This window comes from Coturnix japonica, chromosome 3 (genome assembly GCF_054131305.1).
Source record: "Coturnix japonica strain WE chromosome 3, WE-NBRP24, whole genome shotgun sequence".
In the NCBI taxonomy this organism is placed as follows: Eukaryota; Metazoa; Chordata; class Aves; order Galliformes; family Phasianidae; genus Coturnix; species Coturnix japonica.
In genome coordinates, this window is record NC_140665.1 from 28,224,282 (window position 1) to 28,241,118 (window position 16,837).

The following is a 16,837-nucleotide window of genomic DNA, read 5'->3' on the forward strand; positions in this document are numbered from 1 at the left end:
TTGGCATAACATGGATACAAATGCCTAGGACAGTCTTCAGGAACAGTCAGCCATCCACTGTCCTTCAGCAGCTTATGAACTTTCACATATGTAATTCGTAACACAGTTATCTGCTTAATTAGTAGATCTTCTGTAAAGTGGCTACATAATGGCAAATCCCATTGATAAAGTTGTTTTCCAGCCAGTGACATGTAGTTTTTCATGCTTTGCTCTTGCACCTTCCCTCTTATTGTCTCTATCTCCATGTTGAGAGTATAAATCTACAATCAAAGGGGCAGGATGCTCCTTGGATACCAAAATTCCACAGAAAGAGTCTATGTAGTCACAGTTGCTTCACAAGAGCCACGTAACTGAATCTTAGTAGATGCAACAAAGTTTTTCTCAGTGTTTTGTTAGTGAAAGTGTTAATTTTAAGGTTGAATTATTTTATTTTTTTTCCAGTTTGTCTCAGCTCTGATCTGAATGTTAATGTTCTTTAGATAGTTAGCAGATGTTTTATTGGTATTTATTTTACCTGCTCCTTTCAATTCTTATTGCATAAATTGTAGGAAATGAATGGAAATGTATCAAAATAGAAATCTGGCTCTGCAAAAGAAGTCACGTTGCTTGGTAACAAGGACCCCGTGCCTGCCAAATGTTGATTATGATACCCCTGCTTTGCGATGCTTTTGAGTCAGAAGATAACTGTAATCACGAGTCTGCATGAAGTTTAGCATGTATAAGTCAGTTGCATAAGATGACTAAACGGCTAATTACAGATGTTAATGGCTCCTCCAGCCACCTCTCTCAAGCCATTTCTTCCAGAAGCTCCTTTTTTCAGAGTATAATCCTTTCTTATTTCTGTTATGTTACACACACCATTAATCTTCCTTTTCTTCCTAGTTCTTGCTGTCACCTCTTTTTGTAGCCGGAAGGCACTGCCAAACAAGAAGCCTCCTGTCCTATAATCTGGTGACAGCACAGCATATCTGTTCCTAGCAGGGCAGCTTCAGGGGCTGTGCTCTCTCATGAATATCAACCAAAAAAGAAGATTAAGAGAAAGAACTTCCCCCCCCCAGCCCGTCAGAGAAGAAGGTGTTTGTAGTAGTAGTTCCTTGCAGGCTGTTGCTGAGTATGTGTTTTTTTGGTTGTTTTTTTTCTTGCCTTCTGGATTCAGAGATTTATTTGCAGTGCCCAAGGGATGCCACAAACAGAGCTAAAAGTTATGAGAAATTGAGGTAGGTGACAGAAGGTGGGAAGTTTCACGCAACTTTCAACTGTACTTTTAATTTTTCCAAATAATCCTGACACAGAGAGGGATTGTCGTGGGGGAAAAGCAGGAATCAACTGATGTTTGGGTGATGGGAAAGTCAAAATAACACTATGCCATATGGCATAAAAGAATGTTTAGAAGCAGGTATTGGAGCAAGTAAGGTGAAATACAATCAGGCTAGGCAGGAATGAAGATGGTGAGACAACTGCTGAAGGAGGCAGAAAGAAGGTAGTATTTTGCTCTGTACAGCTCAGGAAAGAGTGCAGGGTTCAATGCATTCACAGCAATGCCCATCAGGGGCAAACTGTCAGCGTGACATGGAGCAGAAAGCATTATTTCAGGGTGCTTAAACTGAAAGCAAAATTCTCTGCACTAGGCATGGGTTAATTCACTGTCCAGTGTCTGCTGTGTGTGTGTTTATCCATTTTCTGAAATGTACATCAGCTTTGAGGGGTTTAGATGTGTTGGTAGTTACTATATAAGCTGCTGCTGACTGATTTATCCGGATCTGAGTAGGTACAATGCACTCTTATTGATGCTCAGAGTTTCAGCAGAGAAGACACAGGATTAAAATCAACATTCTGGAAGCTGTTACGCTGCTGGCCTCTGTTTTCTTGAAGAAACCGTACAGTTTAAGCTTTCTGTCAGCTTGCTTATCGCAAACTAAATACAACAACACAGCAACAATAATCCTGTGATTAATTTTAGATAACACATCTGTAATTATTTTTTAAGGACTTTCATCTTTCCCTCTATTTTTTCCGGGTTTCTGTGTATGCACCATCTTTCTTCCATCAGAGTGAATAATGGATAACAGCTCACTGATACCGCACTGGTGTACTAGAAAGTGTCATTGTTGTCAAGACAGAATGTATTTTCTTTGTGCTAGGTCGAAGAACACTCTGTACTGTACACATTTCCTATGTTTAATACACCTGCTACTTGTCAAAAGCTAGCAAAAGGTAGGAATATGCCTGCTCTTTACAAAAGAGGATGTTTTGCATGGATGAATGCTAATCAAATGATTACATTCAAGCCAAGTTTTTCTTCTGTGCTTCAGTAGAATATTATGGCCCAGCTACAGGGGATTACTAATCAACAGGTTTTGGTTGAGAATCAGGTAGTTCACGACTCTTTTGATGAATGATCATTAGGCATTATATTGCTAATTATAACCAATGGGAATGTATACTTAGAAATCCTTTCCATTATTTTGCCACTTTATAAGGCACACAAGCAAACTGAGATGTTAAAAATATGCACATGCTCCAGAAAAAGAAAACAAGTTTTACTTTTAATCAAAGCAAGAGTTTTATTTAATCAGTGGTAGATAAATTAATGCATCAAAAACTTCAGGGTGTTTAAATTGCTCCACATCAGGAGCAAGAGATGCAGAGATGATCAGGCTAATTCTGATCATAGACTGGGGACAGTCTAACTAGGCAAGCACAGTGTTTAATTTGGTCCATTGTTATGCTTGTTCTTGAACCAGATCTTGGTTATTTCTGAATGACATTGCAGAGTGGGGAAATAGTTACATAACCTGGAGTAGATCTTGATCTCAGATAATTTCATTTTTAATGCAAGATTTTCTGTTTAAAGTATACTACTTCTATAGTGCTACTGCTCTGTTTAAGGTTAAAATCCATCTTTCCTTCCAAATATTGATCTTACATGCGTCATTCTAGCAGCAGTTTCAAAGCCCAAGTTATCTGAGTAATAAATGTGTGGTTGGATTTCTTTTGTTTGTTTTTTAGATTTTTGGGAGGCAACTACATACCCTTTGTGAGAGAAAACAGAGTCTCACAAGCTCAGAAATACAGAAAACTTGAGATCCCACAAGACAGCTTTATCTGTAGTCACATATATGAAGGAGTTACATTCAATTGTTGTGACATAAAGATCCATTGGGACCGGCATGCATCCTTTTTTGAAAAACAAATAGAAAATAAGTAGCTCACATTCATTTTTAAGAAAATTTAAGATCTAGGAACATCTCGAGCTCAATAAGTGTTTACACAACACTACATGGTTAATATTTTGGTAGCCCTGTATGAGCCAGAAGTTGGATTCAGTGATTCTTCTAGATTCTGTGACAGAGATCCCTGTATCTGTAGATCATGTCTTTAAGTGTTGTCTCACTGTAAGTCAGTTGTACTGAGTTAATTTGTGAATGGTGGGTTGATGTGATCAGTCATTTCTATTAATTGCTATCTGCACTGACATTTGCATCAGGAAGATGCTATGCTGGCAGTAACAAAGACTAAAAATTAAATGGTTAGAGGTACTAACCAGTTCTTATCCTACTTTAGATGTCAAAGAGTTAGTTGCTTTAAAAACACTGGTCATGTCAGCCAATCCAAGCAATAACACTGACAATTAAGGCAAATGAGTGCAAGACCTGTTATTGAATGTCTGAGGGATAGAGCTCCTCCTTTCACAGGACTGCCTGTGGATCTCCCCCAACACCAACAGTGGTGAGAACTGACCAAATTTATTTCTAGAGTCTGTTCTTTGCATTTTGTCTTGAGTGACATAAGCCTGGAAAACTGGGAGTTTCAAGGAGAGTCTGCATGGGATATATTTCATGTTATTTCTTATACAATTATTATGAGGCATCAAGGGCACTTCATTGTTTTGTGTTCAGAACACACCAGTGAATGTTCTTTTTCAACTTTCAGATAAGCTGGGGCACTCATTGCTATTGGGCTGTTCAATTTGAACAGCATCTTTTGTCTCAGAAAGCCCTTTACCTGCAAAATTTTGGGGCATCTGAGAATATTCCAGAGAGAAGTTAATCAATATCTGCCCAATTCTTCCTTAAAAATTTGATTTTGGCTGCTATCAGAGACAGAAAATTAGTGAGATTACTCTTTTGCATAGACCTTTCACATGAAGCAAGATGCAATAATACTCATGTCCATTAGCTCCAGAAGTGTTCAGCTTGCTGTTTAATATAGCACTGTCCAGAGAGAATCTGCCTGCTTAGAACAGTCAGTTCTTAGAAACAGCTCTTACTATTTTGCTATTATAGATGATGTAAGCTATGACCCTTGTGATATGGCAGATTTTCAAATGTATGTTCTTCTCGTATTTCTAAGGTAAAATAATATATAGAGCATTATACTAGGAGGTTGAAAATCTAGGTATTAGTTTCAGAAAAGTTACTCGTTTCCAATACAGCCCTAGGCAAAATACTTTTCTGAGCTTTTTCGTCTGTAAAATGAAGATGACAATGAGAGTTCTGTGAAACCATTTGGCCATATTAATACGGATAGCACTGTTTGATAGCAGTGTTTGATAGCTTAGTGTTTATTATTATCATCATACATAATGCAGGGCCGGCAAAATAAAAAGCATTGCGAAATGCCTGCTATCCTCGCTTACATAACTTAGTCCATGAATTCTGGAGCATTTCTATCTGATGACCCACATCAGACAAAAACAAGTTAGGAAAAACAAAGCTTCTGTATCTGTTTGGGATTTAGGATCAAACTACAAACTGGATAGCAGCCTCAGCAAACAAGAGCAAGGCTTGCTGGTCTCCTGCAGGACACCAGCGTACTTCAGCCTCTGTCTCCTGGGGGTCTGTAAGACAACTTGAGAAGCTAAAAGGGGAAAGCTGATCATCAGTTCAGCAACACCCTGGCAGCCCCACTTTCTCATCCATACAGGCTTTGCTGCTGCTGCAAGTTTCCAAAGCTGTCCTTCACCCAACTCAATGCACTGAGCTGTCTCTATTATATTTTCTGTAATTTCCAGTCATCTCTACTTCATTCTTTTCATAGCATCATTTCTATTTGTCGTGTGATGTTGCTATTGGTCCAGTGAGAATATTTAATGAGTAGATAATCTTGTTCCTTCAGAAGGAAAAATTACTCAGCATTACAGTTTATCCACAGAGCAAACAGATTGTCAAATAAAATAGCACATAATGTCCTAAATAATTAAATAATGACAGAGATATTTGTCATTCTGCTATTCAGCAGGCTGGTGTTGGTTGAGAGAGCAGATATCTTATTCCAGATGATGCTGGCCTCCCTTTTAAAGTGCAGTTAAAGAAAGAAAGCAATTGTCAAAATGGCAGTGTTGAATTTTTTCTCTCTGTGACTTCCTGAGCAAATTTGTTCAGTTTATTTCTCAAAATGATTTTTCTAACTGCCAGCATTGCAACCTCAGACTCAGAAAATTACATCAGTTTCCTCTGTTTCTCGTGTGCTACTACAAGAGAAGATCCCACAATCACCGTTTAGCTGACAGGTGAATAAATCAGAATAGGATTCTGCTTACCTTCTCATAAGAATAGCGTCTCAGTTAGCTAAGCAGAGTGTTTTTGTTGTTGGTTTCTTTCATTTGTGTCAGCAGTGGTACTTAGAATTGGTAGAACAAATGTACTTTTTTCCAGTGATGCATGTTATTGGGCTAATGAGTAAAAAGCAAGTTTTCAACTGAAATTGCCATGATATTTCTTTGTCTCGCTGTGTGGCAAATAGATAAACTGGACAATGGTGCATATTTGGGATTTAGTGAAAAAGACGTTCCAAGTATGCAGTGCAGTATGCAATTGCAATATGTAAACATTTATGTCATCACAATGCTGAGAAAGCATCCATGGTATTTCACTTAGATTTCAAAAAAATCTAAGCAAGCCGATGTGCCATGCCTGTGTGTTTCTGTGTTCTTCCCTAGTCCAGGCAGATTTTCCTTCAAGATCTTTACACTTAGTAGGGTCTGTTCAGTATCAGGCTGATGAGATTTTGGTGTCTTGCAAATCATCAGAGCCAGAAAGACCTGCTGTGTCCTGTTGGAATGTGAGACTGTGATATAACCAGCATGTGTTCTTTTATTTGTGTCAAGTTGTGAGCTATATGACCTTAAAACTGCACACCTCTGATTTTCAGGCACTCAAGCTTAAGTAATTTAGAGGTATACAAAATGTACAAGTTACTGACTTTCTATCACTCCCAGAACTGTGGGCATAACTAAATCAACCGGCTTCACAGGCATAAGAGATACCAAAAAAAATTGTAGCAATAAAGATTTTATTACTCTAAAGTATTTCCAAAATAACCTTTTCCCCTCTTTCTTAAAAGGAGAGTAAATGGAATACATGATAGTGTGACAAGAGTGTTTTATTGGTGCACTTGAGTGAGGCAGCCATTTCAAACTCATGCCAATAAAAGTCCAGCTCCTGCTGCCATTACTCATTTGTACAGACCTAATGACTTCGGAACGATGATATGCTTGAGCAATTTGATCAGGATTCAGTACAAAATCTTCATCTCAGAACTGTTTATTGGAAATTAGGAGTTTTTGTCTGTGCTATAAATAATACTTGGGCCTATGAAAAATCAATTGACATTTTAACACCTAATTCACGCTACTAAAATAATGGCAACCTTATAGGCTATTTCTTTACTTTCTCACTTCTGTCTGCTGGGGCTGAAATTAGACTGCTCTTTTCACTTGGAATTTCAGTCAATCTCACTTTCCTCTTCTCAGTTTAGTGATGGGTTCTTCAGAGCCAGGGCAGTTATTCATCACCTTCTCTTCATGACTTTTTTTTCCCCTACTTCTTGAAAATGAGCCAATTCCTAATAAAGCCCAGCCCTGGGACATCTGTTTCACACAAGCCTTTTACTGTGGGCCTTATGTGTAGAAGTCCTTTCTAAAAAGCTTGTGATTGGCCCTTGATTCCTTCCTCTGCTGCCACCAGTAGCATCACAAGGACCTGTGAGAAGCACAACGTGCATCTTGAATTCTGAGGTTCTTGAGATCTGATTTGGTCCCCACGTGGGCTAAACTATCTCAGCACTGCAAAAGCACCAAACATTAAGATCATTTCAGCTGTGTTCGTTCTCACCACCTGTTTGCCTCAGGATGTTTCCTGTTTTGGGTCTAGAGGTGATAGCTCAAACAGAGCCAGCAGAGCTGACACAGGGCTTTCCAAACAACTCTGTTATTAGTAGAGTTTCCTAATAAATGCTAATCTGCATTACTTTTGTAAAATGTTGTTTTCAGGCATTTAAGGAACAGGTGCATTTAGCAGCTTCTCTCTGCTTCATTGACCCATCGAGAAGACGTTTGTCATTAGGACTCAGAACATCTATGGCATTGCAGACACTGACAGTAATAATAATTGGTACAGTAGTTACAATTAGTACAGTTGGAACAGCAGTTCCTGTAGCCAGGCCCTTCTGACAGCTGTAAAGCTGACACTCCTCAATCAGTGTGCACACCCTTTTGTACGAAAGAACTGGTTATCCTGCATAATTCTTAACCCATCGAGCTCCTGCTGTGCCACTGTTTCCTGTTATGAGACTCTTGTTAGTGGTAAGCAATCAGTCAGCTACTTGACAATTAACAGGGAGAAGAGGATGCTATTTCTTTGTATCAGTCCCCGATATTTAAATCCAGGAGCAGAATAAGAGAAAAAAAAATCCAACCTCAAAGCTCCACAGATCAATCTTTTGTAGCATGGCTTATTGCTTCTTTGGCTATGCCTTGTAATTTTTAGTCAGAGTATAAAAAGAGGATGTGGTTAATGTAATTCTTTTGATGGCAGGAATTTTTGCTGCTACTATCTTTGGCTGCCTTTGCACAAACCTTGGATTATTTTATGTCTTGAGATTGCTAACAAGGAGTTGGCATGCTTCAAACAAGAGAATAACAACAGAAGGATTTTCTTTCATAAGGAAAAATCACCAACATAAAGAAGATAAGAGTTAGGTCCAGAACTATCTGCACTGGCAATTAGCACCCTCCAGTGTAATTGTTGGACTGGGTAGTTGCTTTAGTTTATCAGGCTGACACAGGAGGTTTTCTTTTGAGTAATTTTGCATCTGCATGGGTGGGTTACTGAGATTAGAGTAAGTGTTTCATCTGTGTAATTGAATCTCTAATACATGTCAGCAGCACTGAAGAGCTTCAATTTTCAACTGAAGGTTTGTGTCCTGGTTTGCATATAGTGAGGGGGTTACTGTTGCTATTTTTTCAGTGTATTATCCAGGGCAAACCAGAGGTGGGAGTAGAGAGAACAGCCTTGGGAAACAAATGAGCATAGTGAGCAGATGAACAGTGAAGAGATCCAAATCTCATGAGCGATTTGAAGTAATGTTAGACCATGCCAAACTTTGTGATTTGGTGGCATTTACTACTGTGAGTCATGCTCTCCACCAGGAAACTCCAAACTGTCTAGAACTTGAGTCAGCATTCCAAAGACAAAATGTCTTGGGGGAGCTGCAATGTGACAGAAGAATAACATCTCCTGTCCTGTTTTTCTGGTGCATAATGCAGCCTATTTCCACATTTGGGAATGCTGCATCTTAATTGGAAAAGAAATGAAAGTGTATTGAAGTTCCACCAAATGTAACCTTCCCTGTTTTGGAAAGTCTTTATTGCCCTGATTGTTTCCTGGTTTGTTTTAGTTTTGGCAAAGTGGAATGAGTAAATAAAACCAAAATATTCACAGTTGTTGTAGAAAATGTACAACCGATATGGTAGTAAATAACACCTTGCTGTGTCTGTGATAAATTAAACAATTAAAAATTGTTTTTGTCAAGGTTGAATGAATTTCTTCTGTCCCCACAGACACCAAATGTTTTACTTTGATATTTAACTTCCTATTTTCTCCAGAAATCCTTTGTAAAATATTTTTGTTTGTTTGTTTTTCCCAAGAAACCTAGAATTGTTAAAGATGAAGAAAATCTTTGAATATATGTTGGCACTTTGCTTGTTAATTTGAAATACTTGCGATCATTGAGCACAACTGTCTCTGAGAGTTTGAGTGAGGGAACAATGTTGTCTGAAAAGAAATATGAAGTAAGAATTATTCCCCTGCAACTGAAATTGTCCTTTTGTATATCCCAAAGCATGCACCAAGCTCTAGACATATTAAGAGATACTACACCCAGGTTAAATAAGGATGAGAAAAATCCTTGTGTACTCTCCTCTTTGAGCAATGATGAACAGGTTTTATAATCTTCACATCTCGAACCTGTGTAGGATCTAAGTTTTTTTGGAAGAACAGTGTTAGCAATGCCTTCTGAAAGAAATCTGCACCGAGAACAGTTTTTGGTCTCATTTCTCAGGTGGCGGGTGATAGGATGTGAGAAGACAGACTCAAGTTGCACCAGGGGAGGTTTAGATTAGATATTAGGAAGAATTTTTTTTCACAGAGAAAGCATTTATGCACTGGAACAGGCTACCCAGGGGAGTGGTAAAGTACATCTCTAGATGTATTTAAGAGATGTGTTGTGGCACTAAGGGACATGGCTTTATAATGAGACTCACTATGCCAGGTTGATATTTGGTCTTGATTATCTTGAAGGTCTTTTCCAAACTAAATTGTTCTATAATTTCACTATGAATTGTAGCTAACTGGTGTATGTTATATGTTACTTAATCTCTTATGGAGCCCGAGCTGAATTTTGATATGTCAGGGCCAGGGAACTCTAGGGTATACTTCCTTGAGAAGATAACTTTAAAATGTCTGCTATCAACAGTTAGGTTAGGTACATACATACCATCACATGTGCTGGTACGTAAGAATAACTGAACTGAGCCCTATCTGCTGAAGCACTGTAACAGATACTGCTGCTATCACGATCCACTCCCAGTTTGATCAGCACCTTGGGTAGCCACACAGCACTGTGGGAATGCCATATCCAAAGCACAAGACAGGAATAAGAGGAAGAAGCATGAGGAGGAGGGAACTGTGGGAACATTAATAGCTTTAGAAAAGGCTTTCATCAAAAGCCTCCCTCTGTTAAATGGGACCTCGCATATCCAACTCACTGGGGCTGTAACATTACTCACAGCAGTAAAAGTACATGCTTCCATAGACAGTTGAGTCTCTCTTGTTAAAAATAGACATTTTTCACTAGGATAATGTAAGATAATTAATAACCCCACTTAGCTTAAAAATCCTTATACTGACAATGAAGGTGGTAACAGGTTAGTGTCTAGCTCATTCATTCACATTCATTCTGCAATGCAGGATTTTCACCTTTGTTTGTGGTTTTTGTTTTGTTTTTGTAAATGCTGCTTGTTTGATGGTTCAGCAAGGGAACTAGCTATGAGTATTCTAGAAAGTTACTGTCTTTTTTCTTTACTGGGAAGGAATACATAACAAAGAAAACACAGATCAAATGCTAGAATAAATGTTTTATAGGGCTGTTTTAAGCATCTGCTCATGGAAGGTGTTATAGAGAATGGACTAGATAGCCAACTGTTAGGAATGGGCATTTCTTTTCTCAAGATGTTTGTGGCCATAGTGGAAAGAAATGTTCCCCTGTAGTGCCCTTTATTTGTAATTCTAAAAATAATTTAAAAAACAATTTATTTAATTTTTTTTTGTGACTCAGGCTCAGGACAAAATATAATTAATACCACCCAATCACTCCTCTATCTCTTGTTATTTCTGCACACTGCATCGATGCATATTGGAAGTCAGTGTACTAGACGATATTCTTGGGCAATGCTGAGAGTAAGAAACACTTTGAAATCCCAGGAAAATACTGTTCACGAGAGATGTTGAGTTTATTTTTAAAGAGCTTAGCTGTGAAAATGCAATGCAAATTATTTAAATAGTCAGTGATAAATGCTGACAGGAAAAGATTTGTTTGTATAAAGCCAGGAACTTTCCACTGAGGAAAAGCTGCTACGACTTCGGCATTTTTATGTTGTCTCTCTTGGCATGCTACCAGGGATTGGCATTTTTGTTCACAGATTTCAGTTCTCTCAGCAAACATTGATCAGCTAAAAATTATGTTGTCACCTAAATGTGGGTATGACAGTTAGTCTTATCACTTTTTTTAATTATTATTTTTAGGCAAAGATGGTTTTATAAAGGTTAAAGGCAGTTGAGAATTCAATTCTGAAACAGCTTCTGTTTTTTGAAATGTCTTTCATACCTAAGTCCAGATGATACAGGAGTTCTGGATAGTGATGTCTTCTTCCACTACTATCCAGGTTTCTCTTTCTCTTTGCTCATAACTGACCACTAAACTCCAGTATCTCAGAAATCTGCCAGCCAGACTTTTTCCTGGCATCATACATTTCCTCTAGCGATCTGATTAATCAGTGTGCTCTAATGATGTGGTATTTTGTCAAAACATCTCTCAAAGGCTTTGAGCCAATCTGTTTGAACAGTGCTATAGTCATGAGTCTCAGTCCTCACCCTCACAGCAAATGCAAAAGTTCTCTTCAAGACCTTGTCAAAGCATTTTCTCTACTTCCCACTAGAAGCATGTTAACAAGAATTGACAATTTCCATATAAATCACATTCAAGGTCAGTAACCAAGTGGGTGGTTCCTGTGGGCTGTCTCAAAGAACAGTAAAAGAGCTTTTTCCCAGCTGGCATGCCAAGCATAATGCTTCTTGCAACTTTGTGGTTGTTGATATTGGCATTTTATGTGGTGTTGAAGGTTACGGCTCTGGACAGAAAACAGACAGCCATGTGAATGGACAGCTGAGTGATGCTGGTGTGCCCTGGAGTAGGAGTAATTGCTACAGATAGTATTTTCATCATTTATGATACTAAAGAAAAATTACTTTTAATTTAAATTTAAAATATAATTTACTTCTGAAACTAGAAATGCTAAGTTTTTGTTTCGTAAGGAGAAATTCACTGCTGGAGAAAAATGGAAGGTTGTCTGCCCTAAAGGGGTTTTTTTTATCATAGAATGGTTTGGGTTGGAAGGAACCTTTAAGATCATCTAGTTCCAACTCCCCTTTTATAGCCAGGTACATCTCCCACTAGATCACTTCTTGAAGAGTAAGTATCATATGAACAGCAACTATACATACTTGCTCTCACTAACGGAGATAAGGCTTCTTACAGTCTTTTTCAGTTTTTTGTGGTTTTTTTTTTTTTTTATTGTTGTTGTTCTTTTGCTATTGAGATTACCTTCCTGGCAGTCAGTTTTTATTGATGATTCCTTTATGTGCGTTGAGTTCACAAATTGAATGTGAGACCAGTCAGAAAACCCACTGGTCTCTTCATTCAGAGAGGTTTGTATGGAGCTCTCTGAATGAAGATATGATTGCTGGTGCCTGAAGGACTAATATAACTTAAGCATTCTGATGGCTTCCTACCAGATTTGCTGGAATTATTCCTTCTTCAAAGTTTAAATGTTTACATCATATGCCTTCTAATATCCTTCAAATACTTGCAACTCATAACATTACTAAACCTCAGTAAGTACCATGAACAGACTCTATGAAACAAGTATTGTAAACAAATAAAAGCTAATTCCTTAAAGTCTTGACCTTTCTGTAATTGCAGATAATAGCTTCCAAGTACTCTGAGCGTGTTAGTAACTGCAGTCATTTTTTGAGCATACATGAGAACCCCAGGGGACAGGGATGTAGTGATCTGGCCCAGAAATGTCATTTTTTTCCCTAAGTCAAATAAAATAGTAATAAATGTCATCATTATGCATGACTTTGCTAGACACTGATATTTTTTTCTCAAGTGGTCCTCACAGGAAGATGAAGACAGTACTTAGAATAACTTGCATTCTGTTTTTCCACTCTAAATTATTAACTACTTGTTTTGATGTTTTTCTTAACCTAAGTCTTTGGCATTTATTATTTTATTGGCTGCTTTTGACCTGGAAGTGATGCTTAAGTCAATATATCTGTATCCCGGATAAAAATCTTCCATCTACAGACAACATACAGGTATCAGTGTCTCATAGAGCCATAGTATAGCCCAGATCAGAAGGGATCTCCAACAGTGGTCTAATCGAAGATGATTTTTTCCTTACCTTCTGGGGAAAAGAGTGCTTAAATGAAATCTGGTATCCTGATCAATCATCTTTTAAGTGTTTCCAGTGATGGGGAATCCACCAAATATCTGTGGAGTTTGTTACAGTGAGTGATTTTTCAAACTGTAATAAATTTCTTCCTTCTATCAAGATGAAACCTCTCCCAGTTTAGCTTGTACCCATTGCCTCTTGACTCAGTCTAGACAGTGCTTTCACAATTAGCCATCAGCATGTTACACATCAGCTGTAAGCTGACTGTTGCACTATCCTCCATTGCATGACAGGCATCGCAAAGATTCATCCATTCTGTCTTAAAATTTTTGATGATATATAGAAACAATATCCATCTTTCCTGGCTAGAGTTGATTTAGATTATATAAAAGAAAGACGTGTTGAGGTTTAAGTCCCACCCGCACCTTTGATGGGGAACACAACAAATAGACTTAGAAAATCTAAAGGAGTTGCTGAATGGTGACCACTTAATTTATTGCACTATTTTACCACTTCAGCTACTTCGTTGTTGGTTTTTTTGTGTTTTTTTTGTGTTGTTTTTTTTTTTTTTTTTTTTTTTTGCCTGCCATAAAAATAAAGACCATGATACTGTCTCTAACTAGTTTGGTGGGATATTTTTTTCTGATTCTTTTTTTCTGATTTTTTTTTTCCTGATTTTTTTTTTTTTTTACTTAAACCAGCTTTTAAATTTATACAATGTGTATTCTTCAAATTTCACTTTAAAATCCAAAGGGTTGTTTTGGTGCTCCAAAACCAAGCAGCCAATATTCCCTTGTTTTAAGTTGGTCCTTCTTGTTTGAGTTAGATCCCCCATACTCTGTCAAGAATGAATATTTAGGTATTCAGAGTAACACAGTTTCAAAGAATTCCCAGAGATTTCAAGAATGCATATTTCCTAAAACAAAAGCAAGTTCTGAAGCCACTGGTTGGAATTAGAAGCTAAAAGTCAAAGGGAGGTTGAGCATAGAATGTAAGAGCAAAAATAAACAAAATGTTTATGTACTTCTGAAAAAGCTCATTAGTACCATTAGTATTAAAGGTCAAAATCATCAATTTCCTCCACCAGCTCAGTCTTAATAATAACAAAACAAAGAAAATCAAAAGATTTGCTACTCACACACCCAACCAAAGAAACAAAAATTTAAAAATCATAACAGAAATGTTATGATTTATACGTAGTTGACAGTGGTTTTAATTCTTCATCCAATTGATTGTGCATGAGTATTAAAATAACACATGCTTTGTGGGTTGTCTCATATTCAAAAACTAATCTAGTATCTGGGCAGCAGATACTACAGAAGCTGAATAATGTTACCAATATGTCATCAACTTCACCCCTTGTTAAAGGAGGACCTTTTCAAGATAGTCATTGATAAACTATTTTTATTTGTTATCTCTGACAGACCTCTTTCCTTTTCCTGAGAAGATTTCTGCAGTTCAAATTTTCATTTTAGATGGCTTAATGAATTTTCTTGTTTTTCTTTTTCTCTTCTTTTCTGGGCCTTTAATTACAAGTTCTTACCGTTACTCTTCAAGACCACATAGACAGCTGTAACATTCTTCTCTTGCACTGATAGATTTTTTAAAAGTACAGTAATTCCTTTGTTTGTTTATTTTGTCCTGTTTTGCTTTACTTAGTAAGTTTACTTGTATGGTGCCTATGTCCTAACTTCAGAAAATACAAATCTTGCTTTGACCTATAGCTAGTAACATAAAATGAGTATGTATGGTAAGGCTAGCTTGCATTTCTTTCACTTCCTAAGTCTTATAGTGTATTTCCTCAGCCTCCAAATTATTTTCTAACTTGATACAGGTTACGAAATGAAAATTATGTGGAGGAAATTTGGATTAAGATGTAAAGTCCTATATATATATCTCAGAGCTCTGTTTAGATGCTGAAGATCTAATACTGGTGGATGCAGAGGACTATTGCAACTTTATCTGAGGTGGCAAGAGGCAAAAATGAAGGAGAGGAGTCAGTGTCACCATAGAAGTAATGCTGCACCTTAATATAGTGTTTTTGCCCATTGTTGTATGCTACGCCAGTCCCTGCAACTTTAAGCAGAAACATATTGGTTGAGACAAGTAGGAGAAAACTATAACACAATAGAATTTTTTTTTTTTTGCAAGAATTTCTGGTCAGTTATGGTTTTCTAGCAAGCATTTGTCTCATCGCATGTGACAAATTCATTTGGGAAATCTCACAGTGTAAACACTGCAGCACTTAACCTTTTCCCTCATGCTTAGAAACAGTAGATGGACTGGCTTAGCTTCAGAAAAGAATGGCTTACCAATTTATTGCTTGATGAATAGACTTTTTCTACCTGATTACTGTAGGTCCAGCCCCATTTTGATATCAGGAAACAAAGTGAAGGAGAGTGGAAGAGCAAACGTATATATTTCCCTATTTGCTCTTTCCATAAGTGTTTTAAAGTAGGATTTAATGCCAAATTCTAAATGGCATTATTTGTCAGCTTCTTCAAAATAAATGCATTGGTTCAGCCATCATTTCAACAGGGTGTTGACAGCACTAAAGTGAATTTAAGTAGCAAATGGTTCTGTTCACCCAGCTTTCTTGATTTTTAAGGTGCTACCTAAGAATGTCCTAATGATCTAAAAGTCATTGGGGAACAGTATGTTGAGTTCCTATCTACTGAGTCTTATAGCTTCAATCAGACTGGTTGGGGCAAAGTTTGTGCAGGAGACAATCCATCTTCTGTTATCAGACAGAGAAGCAGATCTGAAAACAAAATAGGTAATAGGGATTTTGTTTTGTTTTTTGAGTTTCCATGCTGATGTGAAGCACTGATTCTGGTACCTTCTGAAATTCCAGAATTGAATGAATTGAATTACTTGAATGAATCTAGCCCAAAGTTAAAAATCTTGCTGCTGGGGCAGGCTGTGTGTCTTATCCCATTCTGAGCTCAGTGATAATGTACTAATAACATTTATTTTAATGAATAAAGATTGCACATCAGGACAACTGGCTGACATTTACTCATCTTCTTCAGGAGAATAGTCATTTATGAAAGATTTGGCCTTTTTCTCCTTTTTTATCTCCCAGTAGGGGATAAATGATTCCTTTACTTCTGAAGTGGACAGTACTGCTGACTAACTCTACAGAGGAGCCACAGTTCTTTTCCCTAGCAGCTCCAGGAGACTTAAAAATAAAGGTCAGAGCTTTTTTATGTTGAATTTTTGTTGCTTTTCAATGGACTCTTGAAGGTTTCACTGGCCAGTTTCTACCTGTTAATACTTGAGTCAAATGCTCTTCTTGATTCTTTTCTCAAGGTCAGGCAGTTATATTCAAGGAACTTCCACAAAGCCTATTTTTATATTAGAGGAAACTGTCTTGCAGCTGCTCTCGGTTCACTAAGTTCTCTGAAGCATGAAGACACATCTAGGAAAGTTGCAGGCATATATATATAAACCCATCAAATTCACTTTTGCAGTTTAAACTGATGCATAGAGTTGCAGTGTTTAAGGTGGAATGTTTGTCAGTTAGAAAGCCAATATTAATGTCTGTGCTTTAACAGTAAAATTAAAAATACAATTTCTGGAGAAATGCATTCTGACCATTTATTTCCCCTTACTAGAACAAAACATTCAAGTCTGAATTCATCTGTGTAGTCATTTGAGCCTGCATCTGCTAAAATACAATGGATGTAAACACCTCCAAACAATTAACTCCATTTTGAGCTATGATGAAAAGCTAATCTCATTCTACTGACCACTGAAATTGACCTTATATTAACATGCATTCAACTATACTTCCTTACTCCAACTCTTCCTAATTCTCAA

At 37.4% G+C, this 16,837-nt stretch overlaps 1 protein-coding gene across 3 annotated transcripts in view; it reads left to right on the top strand.

Annotated features, from left to right (window-relative positions):
* Positions 1-16,837, top strand: part of LRFN2 (leucine rich repeat and fibronectin type III domain containing 2) — a 149,511-nt gene that overhangs the window by 69,635 nt on the left and 63,039 nt on the right. Inside the window, exon 1 of one of the 3 annotated variants that reach the window (XM_085541220.1) lies at positions 16,101-16,209. The exons of the other annotated variants lie outside the window; for them this stretch is intronic. The gene's annotated coding sequence lies outside the window, so the exon portion shown is untranslated. Of the gene's footprint in view, positions 1-16,100; positions 16,210-16,837 lie in introns of those variants that run through there. 3 annotated transcript variants of the gene reach the window in all.